Source organism: Cydia fagiglandana, chromosome 10 (genome assembly GCF_963556715.1).
Source record: "Cydia fagiglandana chromosome 10, ilCydFagi1.1, whole genome shotgun sequence".
Classification (NCBI taxonomy): domain Eukaryota; kingdom Metazoa; phylum Arthropoda; class Insecta; order Lepidoptera; family Tortricidae; genus Cydia; species Cydia fagiglandana.
The window spans coordinates 19,061,780-19,075,015 of NC_085941.1; the positions used below are offsets into that span (position 1 = coordinate 19,061,780).

At 37.0% G+C, this 13,236-nt stretch overlaps 1 pseudogene; it reads left to right on the forward strand.

Annotated features, from left to right (window-relative positions):
* The first annotated feature begins 4,476 nt into the window (after positions 1-4,476).
* LOC134668001 (juvenile hormone esterase-like) lies at positions 4,477-11,735 on the forward strand (annotated as a pseudogene).
* Positions 11,736-13,236: the final 1,501 nt, after the last annotated feature.

Here is a 13,236-nt window from a genome sequence, read left to right on the forward strand (position 1 = left end):
TCTTGATAACACAAACATTAAGAGGGAACTAACGCAAAAAATAGTCTTTATGATGATTTTTAGGGTTCCGTACCCAAAGGGTAAAACGGGACCCTATTACTAAGACTTCGCTGTCCGTCCGTCCGTCCGTCCGTCCGTCTGTCACCAGGCTGTATCTCACGAACCGTGATAGACAGTTGAAATTTTCACAGATGATGTATTTCTGTTGCCGCTATAACAACAAATACTAAAAACAGAATAAAATAAAGATTTAAATGGGGCTCCCATACAACAAACGTGATTTTTGACCAAAGTTAAGCAACGTCGGGAGTGGTCAGTACTTGGATGGGTGACCGTTTTTTTTTCCTCTTTTTTTGTTTTTTTTTTATGCATTATGGTACGGAACCCTTCGTGCGCGAGTCCGACTCGCACTTGCCAGGTTTTTTTACAGATGCGCACTAATCCCAAAGACAGTAATCAAGGTGATATCAAAACCATACCATAACAAATTATTTATATAGAATCGTTTTCAAGGTGTCACAATCTTCAGGTCTATTTATGGTGCTTTTATATTTTGGCAGTTATATAGCGTCTTTAATTTACCAATAACTTTTATCCAATTCCTAAATATTGCCGGAAAGATATGCCTTGTTGGTATAAAAATACATCTTTTTAGGGTTCCGTACCTCAAATAGAAAAAACGGAATCCTTATTAGGGTTCCGTACCTCAAAAGGAAAAAACGGAACCCTTATAGGATCACTCGTGCGTCTGTCTGTCTGTCTGTCTGTCCGTCTGTCACAGCCGATTTTCTCCGGAACTACTGGACCAATTAAGTTGAAATTTGGTACACATATGTAAGTTTGTGACCCAAATACGGACATGTAACGTAAACAAATGTATTTTAAACATGGGGGCCACTTTTGGGGGGTAAATGAGAAAATTAAAAAATAAAGTTATTCAAACTATATCATGTTACATATCAAATGAAAGAGCTTATTGTAAGGATCTCAAATATATTTTTTTGTAATTTTCGAATAAACAGTTTAGAAGTAATTCAAGAGAATAGGCAAAAAATGACCATTCCGCCCCCTTTATCTCCGAAACTACTGGGTCTAAAATTTTGAAAAAAAATACATCAAACAGGTCTATACCTATAGATGACAGGAAAACCTATTAGAAATGTACAGTCAAGCGTGAGTCGGACTTAATTACTTAGTTTTTGATCAGACCCCTACGGATTTTTTAAAGAGATTTCACTCACATTTCACATAAAAAAATACATTTTTAAAAATTGTGTAATGTACGGAAACCTTGGAACGCGAGTCCGACTCGCACTTGGCCGGTTTTTTAACCAAGGCATTGTTGAGCTATTTTTATATATTATTTTAGGTTGGTTGTTTGTAAGTACTTCTCATGGCACAAGCATTTCATGCATGTGTATTTGTCATAGCTAAGGAATGCAAATCGGTTATTATTTGTATGGAAATAACCGCGGTTTCGGTTAAAAACCGATTATTTTCATACAAAAAATAACCGATTTGGAAATAACCGCGGTTTCGGTTAAAAACCGATTATTTTCATACAAAAAATAACCGATTTGCATTCCCTAGTCATAGCTACACAATAGGTAACGCAAAGATATCCAAGTTTCATAGTGTGGCAAATGAAAACGCATTTCCCGTGAATCCAATTTTCCCCGGAATCCGACAAAGCTGGAGCAAGGAAAACACGAGGATATTTTGCATGGATCCCGTAATCAAATCGGGAACCTGGGCCATTGGTATATTGCAAACGTACCTAACCTAACCTTTTAGAGAAAAGGAAGGCTAGGTGAAAAGTCAAATTATTCATCTAAGTACTGTTCAGTAAAGGCGATATTTGAATGTAAACTTGATTAATGTGCCGGTTGAACATTAAATGTTGCAGTAATGCGGCTATGAACATTAATTATACGTACTTATTTTGTCAAGGATAAGCTCAAAGCGTAGCGATAGGTAAGAAGAAGAACTAAAGCTCGAAAAACTCGAAAAACTCGAATTGGCTCGAATATACCGGGTGTGGCCCTGTAACAGGAGCAAATAATTAAAACATAGATTGTACTCCTCAAACGGTGACACATTTGATCAACAACTTTTAAAAATTATTAAGTATTTAGATTCCCTATTTTTCATACAAAATAAATATTATCTTCAATGGACGCCATCGCCACGCCATATCATTGTGATTGACGTTGCTTGTCAAGCCTTAAACATAACAAAATTCGCAATATATACATTGCGTCTTTGAATAACTTTTAAAGTGTATTAAAAATCAAACTACAAGTTATTTCTAAAAGTAGTTCTAGTTTTGCTGATATCACAGGCCACACCCGGTATACGAGTAGCAATATTTATTTATAATTACAACAACGAATACCTATTGGTACCAATACGATTATTACTTATAATCTTAGAATGTGTTAATTATTTATGTATTTTTAGGTACCGTGAAATACTGTAAGTACAATATTTAGAGAGCTTACCAATTTTAGGACACGTAACTCGCGTCTTCAGTAATACATGCCGTTTTACCCGACTCATCGGCATAACTGATTCTTGGAGATATTTCATAAATTCTACCCAACGGTTACGCTTTGTGCGCGGGTATTTGAATCATTTTTGCCATTAACATTTCGATATCTTACCGAAAATTTATTCATACAAGATTCACTCTAACATACATGCGTTTAGAGATCATTCTTGCGTTTTAAAAGCTCGTCTCTTACGACGTTTTAATTATGAGTTGGTGAAGGATAAGGCTTAGGTTGTATACGGTTTCTGATACGGAGTAAATACTTGTGATCGTTATTTGCTTTCAATGTTACTTACAAATAAGCGAGGGTATAAATTGAGTGAATACGGGTTTGTTATGATATGTTATGATACACATTTTGTCGAAACGAAGTAAAAACATGTATAATGTACATTTTTGAAAGAGGAAAATTCATATTGATATGTCATTTGATATTCTTAGCCTAGTTTCCGGGGGCAAAAATGTATCAGTGCTATTAGTGATCATTTAAATATCGACTTACGTGTTCTCGATATCGATACTAAAGCATTTCTGTCATGACAAAAAATGAGTCACCACCTTGAAGTACTTACCTTAGTTACTTACTGTTGCACAGTGTTACTCCACAGTTTCACCACCAGTTGCCAGGCCGTATCTAAATTGCAAACTATTTGTCCCTACATAAAACATTAGGTGTAATAAATGACTGCGACATTCGATCCTTTCGGTGCTACCCTAATAAAACAGTCTTAACACTCTTAACTAATGAATCGAACGGCTTTCCTGGCTCTTTTAGTTTAATTCGTTTAATTGAGTTCGTTTTACTTTAAATCTTTCATACTATTTGCTGTGGTTTATATTGCGAATTTGTATTTAAATCCACAGTTAAAATATCCCTAATTATACTACTTATATAGTCTCTACTAATATTATAAATGCGAAAGTCTGTGTGTCTGTCTATCTGTTACCACTTAAACCTTAAACCGCTGAACCGATTGAGATGAAATTTGGCATAAGAATATTTTGAGGCTTTAGAAAGAACACAGATCATTTTTCAGACAAATTCGCGTTATAAATAGTCACACACCTGATACTTCCATTAAACAAAACGTAAAACAGTTTATTTGCAGTAAATATTAACAATTTTTTTTAATGAAATTTTTATGAAATAGGAGGCAAACGAGCAGACGGATCACCTGATGGTAAGCGATCACCGCCGCCCATGGACCACTATTAAATTAAATCAAAGGTCTGTAATCTGACGACGCACTTTAACAGCACAAGACAAACTTTACTAACAAAATCAACAACTCGCTTTTTGTAAAAACCGGGCAAGTGCGAGTCGGACTCGCGCACGAAGGGTTCCGTACCATAATGCAAAAAAAAAACAAAAAAAAGCAAAAAAAACACGGTCACCCATCCAAGTACTGACCACTCCCGACGTTGCTTAACTTTGGTCAAAAATCACGTTTGTTGTATGGGAGCCCCATTTAAATCTTTATTTTATTCTGTTTTTAGCATTTGTTGTTATAGCGGCAACAGAAATACATCATCTGTGAAAATTTCAACTGTCTAGCTATCACGACTCGTGAGATACAGCCTGGTGACAGACGGACGGACGGACGGACGGACGGACGGACGGACAGCGAAGTCTTAGTAATAGGGTCCCGTTTTACCCTTTGGGTACGGAACCCTAAAAAGGGCAACCACGGCGTTGCATGAACAAGAGATTTCCTTTAGCAGAATTGGTCCTTAGGACCTAAGGATGGATCCACTTCTTGAATCCATCCCTGGGTCCTAAGGACCAATCCTGCCAAAGAAAATCTCTTCTTCATGCAACGCCGTATGTTAGGCCCAGCGCCATCCGCTACACCCGTTATCAGAAAAACATCGTCGGCTGTGATTATAAAATCACACATAGATATTAACGATCAGTCCTGTCGAGGTCGTTCAACGAGGTGTATTTGTACCGTTATATTGATACATTCATACAATTGCACAACAATTCGTAGAGTCAGTGAAATACAAGAAATTTTTGAGTATTGGGTACTATATCGTTTATAATCTTTAGAAAAATAATTGACAATCTTGACGTGTTTTTTTATTAATTTTTTTACTAAATAACTTCCTATTATGATCATACATGTTAGATAGTTGTTATTGTTACATATTTGCTGTGACTTATTTTTCAAGGGACTTATTTTTAAATAGTAAGACACGTAAAGAAAGCTTACCTTTTTTCTAATGCTAAAAAACGAAGTACAATATATACCGAACTTTTACAGTCGAGTTCACAAACATCTTTACAATGTTCTAAAAATATATTTACACGTGTCTAAAAGACACTGACATGAACATAAGGTGTGTAAATAGGTAAATGTATGGAACGTTGTATAAATATGATTGTGAAATCGACCGTACTGACTTGAATACTTGTAAATAAGTGATTTTGTTGACTATTAAATTCCAGTTAGTGAATCAATTGAGAGTCACAAGTGTGACTCAAACAAATCTTTAAGTTTTATTCAAAAAGATGAAAGTGCTGGTACAGCAGGGTTGGTTGGAGGGCGAGAAGAAGGAATTAGTGACCAAAGATGGTTATTTTTATAGCTTCAAAGGTGTGCCGTACGCCGCGCCGCCGACAGGCAAGCTGAGGTTCAAGGTAAGTCAAGTTTGATGTAATATTTTCCTGTTTAGAGTCCGTCTGAGCTAATTTTGCACCTTGAATAGAACAAAGTGAGGGAGTGTCATTATAAACGTCATACATAGTATCATAGAAATTTTACTTTAAATTGTATTTTTTCATTGCAAATACCATGCATAGTTAGATTGGTCCGACGCTAATGAGCTTCACTCAAATCTATCAAATTTGGACACAAACTCTATCATACTGCTATAGTAATTTGAATATCCTTAAAACTTATTATATTTGTTGTTATAGTCTATCAAAAGGCTTTACAAAATCAGGCAATTTTATTCAACCGCTAATTGAAAACCGCTCCTTGTGGAACTCTCGGAGCAACAAAGCCTTTTAAATGTTTTGCTTGACTATTTCTGTAATAATATTTTCCTTGGACTTTAATTTTAGAATTTGTAGTCATGCTCTATCTTATCTTCATCAAATAAATTTCACTGATATGACTTGACTACCTATATGGCAATATTATCAATAAATAGTCTGCTATTAATTCAGATAAGGCTTGGCGAGGCCACTGTTTATAACAATTAATACTGGGTGTAATGTTCTAGATGACAAAATTGGCTTTAGTATGGAAAACCTGTTTTTTTTTGCGATTTACAGTCGTACAGTCGCGTATTATATCTAGTATCACCTAAAAAATTACACCCCGTATAATTATACTACATGAGGAAGACTGTAACTTTCAATTTAAATAAAATAAAATATTTTCAGGCACCCCAACCGCCAATACCATGGGATGGTGTGCGAAAAGCCACACAACACGGGCCCGTATGTCCGCAGTACGACTTCTTTGCCAGCAAATTCATCGAAGGCAACGAGGATTGCCTGTATCTCAACGTGTACACTCCAGACCTTCAACCTCCCAAACCGCTACCTGTCATGGTATACATCCATGGCGGTGCCTTCAAAAGCGGCTCAGGAAATGATGATCTCTTTGGACCAGACTTCTTAGTCAAGCAAGGAGTCATACTAGTAACAGTCAACTATAGACTAGAAGTCTTAGGCTTCCTATGCCTGGACACTGAAGAGGTTCCAGGTAACGCAGGAATGAAAGATCAAGTAGCAGCGCTTAGATGGATAAAGAGTAACATAGATAGATTTGGTGGCGATCCTAACAATGTAACACTATTTGGCCAAAGCGCCGGCGGGGCTGCCACAGCCTACCATGTGCTGTCTCCGATGTCAAAAGGATTGTTCAAAAGGGCTATAGCAATGAGTGGAGTACCTAATTGCGACTGGTGTGAAAATTAAGAACCGAGACAGCGTGCGTTCAAACTTGGTAAGCAATTAGGATTAGATACAGACGATCCGGATAAACTGCTTGAATATTTTCAGAGTCTTCCTGTAGAAAAATTGACAGATACTGGTCCTTGCTTATTCGCTTTTGAGGATGTGTTGAACATGGAGGCTGGAAAAACGAATTATTTTATCCCCGTAGCAGAAAAAGATTTCGGTCAAGAATTCTTTTTAAACGAAGACCCGTTTGAGGCACTCACAGCAGGACGAGTAAACGAGGTAGACTTGATGATTGGCCATACCAGTAAAGAAGCTCTTTTTATAGTTGGTATGGCTCAAGCAGACTACATGGCTCGATTCGAAAACTGGCCAGAACTATTGGTCCCAAAAAGGGTTTCATACAATGTTCCACAAAGAAAAATTTTGGAGTTGGGCAATCGAATCAAAGAGCACTATTTTGGGAAGAAAACTGTCAACGAAAATGCTGTTAAAGAGTTCGTTAATTTCTTTTCGGAAACTGGATTCACGTACCATATTCAAAGATTCGCACAACGCATACCAAAACAGAGGAATACTAGGAGGTATTTCTATGTGTTTGATATGCAGTCAGACAGGAACTTTTTCGCCCAGCGGGCAGTGATGGAATTCGGCCTTACCGGCGCCTCGCATATAGATGACTGCCTCTACCTGTTCCAAGCCAATGCGTTACCTTTGAAAGTGGACACGCAATCGAAAGCATACAGTTTGATCCAGAAGACGTGCCTGCTATTTACTAACTTTGCCAAATACGGGTAAGAAGTATTTTTTAGGAAGCAGATATGTCTGCAAGCGATACTAATTTTTTTTATTAATGGAAAATGTCACCGCTTCGGGCAAAAATCGGACTTTTGTCCTTTTGGATTACCAATCTCAAGTTATTCACCAGTAACGATGTGCTAACCCATACTTAACCATTTTTTATCAATGTATTGGTACTTACGTCCTACGTTCACTAGCATCATTCAAAATTGTACTAACAAAATGAAAAGTTTCTAAGTAATAGTATGAAACCGAAAATTATTAACGCTTTGAATTTTCTGCTAGTTTTGTCGTTAAGTAATTGTTCATTTAAATATCACTGATTCCGACGAAAACTGCTTGGCTTGCTTTGGACGAAACTTTTCGAGTACTCTCACAAAATTATCGATTTTGTGTTATTTTGGTTGGTTTGAGATAGCGTTAGCATTCCTAGTTAAAGTTGAAGTTAAATTTAAATTTAATAAACAGTTGCTAGTTTGTGATATTCTGGGGGCATCTCAAAGTTAGTTCCAGTGTTTGAATAAAGTCGCTAGATTGCCGAAATATCGATATTATTTTTACTATAATTTATTTGTCATAGCTAATTGGTCAATAATTTCATCTTTACGAATACACAAGGCTAGAGAGGGGTAATAAAGCACGTCCCATGTCCTATACCGGGTGTGGCCTGTAATATGAGCATAAAAATTAACTGTAGGCTGTACTCCTCATTCAACATTTGTTCAGCGACTTTTGAAAATAACATGTAGTTTGATTTTTGATACACTTTAAACGTTATTCAAAGACGCAATGTATTGCGAGTTTTGTTATGTTTAAGGCTTGACAAGCAACGTCAATCACAATGATATGATATGGCGATGGCGTACATTGAAGATAATATTTATTTTGTATGAAAAATAGGGAGCATCAATACTTCATAATTTTTAAAAGTTGTTGAACAATAGTGTCACTGTTTGAGGAGTACAATCTATGTTTTAATTACAGTGGAAACTGGATAAGTGGAATCGCAAGGGACCGGCTGTCTAGTTCCGCTTATCCAGGTTTTCCATTTATCCAGTTTTCCACTTAACCAGCTTTAAATAAAACGTTTTCTCACTTACAGAGGCTCTCGCTAATAGAGGTTCTGGATACTAGTAATGTCGCTTATAGAGGTCACGTATACTATGGTCAAATAAAAGATCTAGACTTAAATAATCATCTTTTATTAAATATGTATGTAGATATACATATATGTATTAACAAAAAATAGGTATGTAATCCTGACTTTAAAAAAAGCAATATTGTAAATAATCCACAGTACTCGTATACAATTTTCAAAATTTCAAAAACAAAATCACTCCTAATATTTATTTATGCAAGAGCAACCAGTATGTACTCATACAAAATACGTAGTTAAAACACGAACCATAATGTTAACGAAACAAACTACCCTCCGTGTGACGGTTTATTAAAAATACAGAGCTATTCCACTCATAGAGGTTTCGAAGACGGCTGCTTCCAGTTACAGAGGTAAAAATAAGAAATTTTCGAAAAAATGGATTCCGCTTATAGAGGTCCCAAAATTCCATTTATAGAGGTAATTCGTTGCCAAGGGACTGGAACCGAGAACTTCGGTCCACTTAAAGAGGTTTTCCACTAACCCAGGTTCCACTTATCCAGTTTCCACTGTATTTGCTAATGTTACAGGCTACACCCGGTATATAGTACGAATAAATTCGGCTGTCCCATAGAACAACCCAGTAAGTGCTTCAGACCAAATTTTACAGGAGAGCGTAAAAACATAAAATGTGTAAGCCTCAAAAATGATTTAAATTTGAATAATAAAAACTTTTTGCAAAAAAAAGAAAACCGACTTCAAAAAGGATGAAATAAAATATTATCCTTTTTAAGTCTATACGTTACCAACTGATATGTTTGAAGTCGGTGCCAAGCCAACTTTTAAAGCATACCATGATTTTGGTGCGATTCGATAAGGATGTACGTTGGATTGCCTTACACGACGACAATGAACATACTTTCTGTAGATACAGTCGACGTTAAAAATATCTTTACACTTTTCGTCTTATTACAAAGGAGTAAGGTGCAAAAGTATAAACATATATTTGACGTCGACTGTACCTAACAACACACCTCAGAACACACGATCAAACCTTCTTGGTACAGTACCATGTTTGTCGGCACGCAAGCGTGGGATTGGGACTGAGTTATTTCCCGTCCGTCCCTTATTCAGAGGACTACATTTCAAAATATAAAACAAATCAAGGAATTTACGTTCTTGCCAAATTTCACCTAAAACGGTTCAGTTGTTTAGCCATGAAAAGGCGACAAAGAGGCAGACAGAATTACTTACACATTTATAATAGTTATTAGTACAGTTCTAATGGGATTTATAGTCATAAAGCTGATTATATTTGACGGGTATTGTTACTACTTGGCTTGGCACCGACTTCAAACATATCAGTTGGTAACGTATAGACTTAAAAAGGATAATATTTTATTTCATCCTTTTTGAAGTCGGTTTTCTTTTTTTTGCAAAAAGTTTTTATTTTTCCATTTTTAGTTTTAACGCATTGTTAAGAGCGCGACGCATGAATGAAAAACAACATCATGATTAACACTAAATTCATGTACCTACTTTAATAAATATGTAATCAGGAATTTTCTCGAGTCCGTCTGGGAAATTATAATTCCTGTCACTACACTAAATCCATCCTCCGCCCCACCACTGGCCCAATCCCTCAACCCCCCGCTCACTCTACCTCACAACGCATCAACCCCTGATCCATGAACCCCTCGAACCAGCAGCCCTTCAACCGCCACTCCCCGACCCCTTAACTCCTAACCCTAAACCCCGATCAGTAGCCTTACCAACTTACCAAGAGTTTGACATTGATTTATTCGCTAGCGTGTGTAACTTACTTTCTTTGCATCTCGCTCGTACTGGCATAAGTAAGTTAGGAAGACGTTAGCGTCGCTAACTTAGCGAATATGTCAATGTCAAACTCGTGGTAAGGCTACACTTGCACTACATCAAATTGGCGGTATTGGAAGCAAATGCTCGAGTTACTTTAGAAAACACCGAAATCACTTTACACGTGCCTTTAAAAACTGAGGAGTTCCCTCAATTCCTCATGGATTCCATCATCAGACCAGAACCAAAAATAATACGAAAACACCTTGGAGGTAACTCCTTCCAAACAAAAAAAGAATTACTCAAATCGGATCACAGGTGCCGGAGTAATCGCTGAACACTACATTTAAAAAATCATCATCATTATCATCAAAACAATCATCATCATCAGGTCCACTTCATCAAAGTGGTGATTTTCGGGAGAAAATGCTCGAGTTGCTTAAGAAAACACCCAAATCACCATACATGTGCCTTTAAAAATTGAGGAGTTCCCTCAATTCCTCATGGATCCCATCATCAGAACAGAACCAAATTAAAATGGGACCAACTCGGAGGTAGCTCCTTTCAAACAAAAAAAGAATTACTCAAATCGGACTACGGATGTCGGAGTAATCGGTGAACGTACATAGAAAAAAAAAAAAAAAAAAATAGCCACAACCGAATACAGAACCTCCTCCTTCTATGAAATGGAAGTCGGTTAAAAAAATGTACATGAATGGTTTGATTAGTAACTATTGCATGTATCAACATCAATATTATATAATAATATTGTATTTATACACGTTTTATGCGTGTATGTAATTGGGTGTTAAAATTCTGTCTGAACACTTACTAGGTTTTAATATGGGGTCGGCTCAGTGCCCCACGCGTCTGCCATGCATGGATACCCAGTTCAAAAACCTAGTAAGCCTGCTGGATAACCAGGCTAAAGCCTAGTATGTCTCAGTCTCTTACTAGGTTTTGATATGGGATTTGTGACTTGCTGAGTTTTACAATGGTAAACCGGCACTATACATGCTACTTACTAGGTTTAGAGGTGTCAAAATCTCTGCTATTTATGCCGATTTTTGAGCAGGTGTCTTTGTAATCGGGTGAGGACTTACTAGGTGGGTCCAAATAACACAAAAAACAAAACTTGAGAAATTTGACACTTACAAGGTTTTGAAATGGGACAGCCATTAACTAGATATATGACACTTTGTGTCTCTGGTAGGTAATATAGGTACTGTGTCAATTAAATCTGCACCCCTAGTGTAAATTTCATTCTATAGCGTGACGTGACGTACGCGTTTGCTTTAAGTCTCATTTTGTATACGATTTTGAGCTTCCAAAACGGCCCTCTGGTTAAAATCCCATAGAAAATGAAACTTAACGCACTACTTACTATTTCCAGCGACCCAACCCCAGACGCGTCGCTTGGCGCCCGTTGGCCCGAGTACGATGCGCGAGAGCAGCGTTACTTGCGCATTGCGGACCAACTTGTCGTAGGCAGCCATCTTGACGCGGACATGGTGGACTTCTGGAGACGCTTGTATGAAGATGCCGGCTTCGAGTTTTAGAATTTTACTTCCTTTATAAAATTAAATTAAATAAACCAACATAATAAAACTTAATACTTAATATTTAACCTACCTACAGGTAAAAAAATTGGCCTAAATCGCCGTCAACGGGCAGGGTGCCCAGAAGGCTGGCCGCATTTCCACGCTGTATAGCTAAGCTAATGCGCTGTGCGAAATACTGGCCAGCCCTCTGGTCACCCGAGGCCTCTACTAGGCGCGTTGATAGATCTTTATATAGCCAACGCAGACTAAACTTGGTCCCCACGGTCCCAAGGTTTTAGAATTATGTAAATAAATATACGATGTTTAAAAAATTATTACTATCTGCATAATTTCAAAGCTACCTGATAAATAGTAATTTATGTGACTGCTAGGCATTAAAATACGAGCTGAAAGCGAGTTTCATAGTAACTTAACAATTTCAAACCTACTTTTTATAGGCTGATAAACCTAAATACCTAGTTTATCTGACTGATTTATATACAATGCCTAATTATGTACAGTTATATACTTACATTGCTTTATCTACTCACATATTATTAGCCTCTGTATGATATGTTCAGGAACCGCATGTTACGACCATTGTTAATTAATCATGTTATTTCAGACTGACATTTAAAATGAGAGTGCAACTTCGATTGTATGGTAGCGGCAAGGTGTGACTCTTAGCTCGGAGCCCGCTGGTGATTTAATATATTTTTATTAAAATAGTTGATAATTCAGTTGATTATGTAAAATAAACAGTTAATTTCATTTTAATGTTCATAATTTTTTCTATGCATAAATATCAATCTGAGAAAAATTTAAGTCTGAGCAATGTAACTTTTTCTCAGCTAATTTTATTTAACGTTTCGGAGACTAAATAAGTGTCACTTAAATATTATTCAAATTCTAAAGAATGTAAATGCAATTTAAATCGCTGTTAATGAAAAGCTCCCGTAAAATCTTATTGAAAAGTAAATAAATAATTTAGGAAATTTTCACAGCCAATTAATAAATTTATTTGAATTCCAGACACTGATCAAAGTTCAAAGCGTTCTATTTTTGTCGTTTGTAGCATTTACGAGTATGTACAGTCGCCATCAGATATATCGGAGCGGCCAAGGCGTTCACAAATATCTGAACACGCCTCTATTGTCAAAGCGTTAAAGTGCCTGTTGTAGTGCCACAGAATAAATAACAGTAGTAGGTACAGAAGACTCACTCTCTAACAAAACGCGTCTTTCACGATCAGCACAGATATGGCCGCTAGGTGGCGGCAGCGCCACGCGCGGCTTATTTTTTGGCTTTCCCCAAAATTGGGGTGGAACAGATGTACTTTTAGCTACCTGTAGCAAAGCGACGAAATCGCGGAGTGAGCCGCGCCTGGTAGTGCATAATTGTTTTCCATCATATTTTCTCAGAAACGTTCGTATTTCTCATGCTACTTCAGTCAACCTCAGTACTTTTTGTACCGAGACTGACTGAAATAGCAAGACACGTTCGTGCGTTTCCGTGAAAA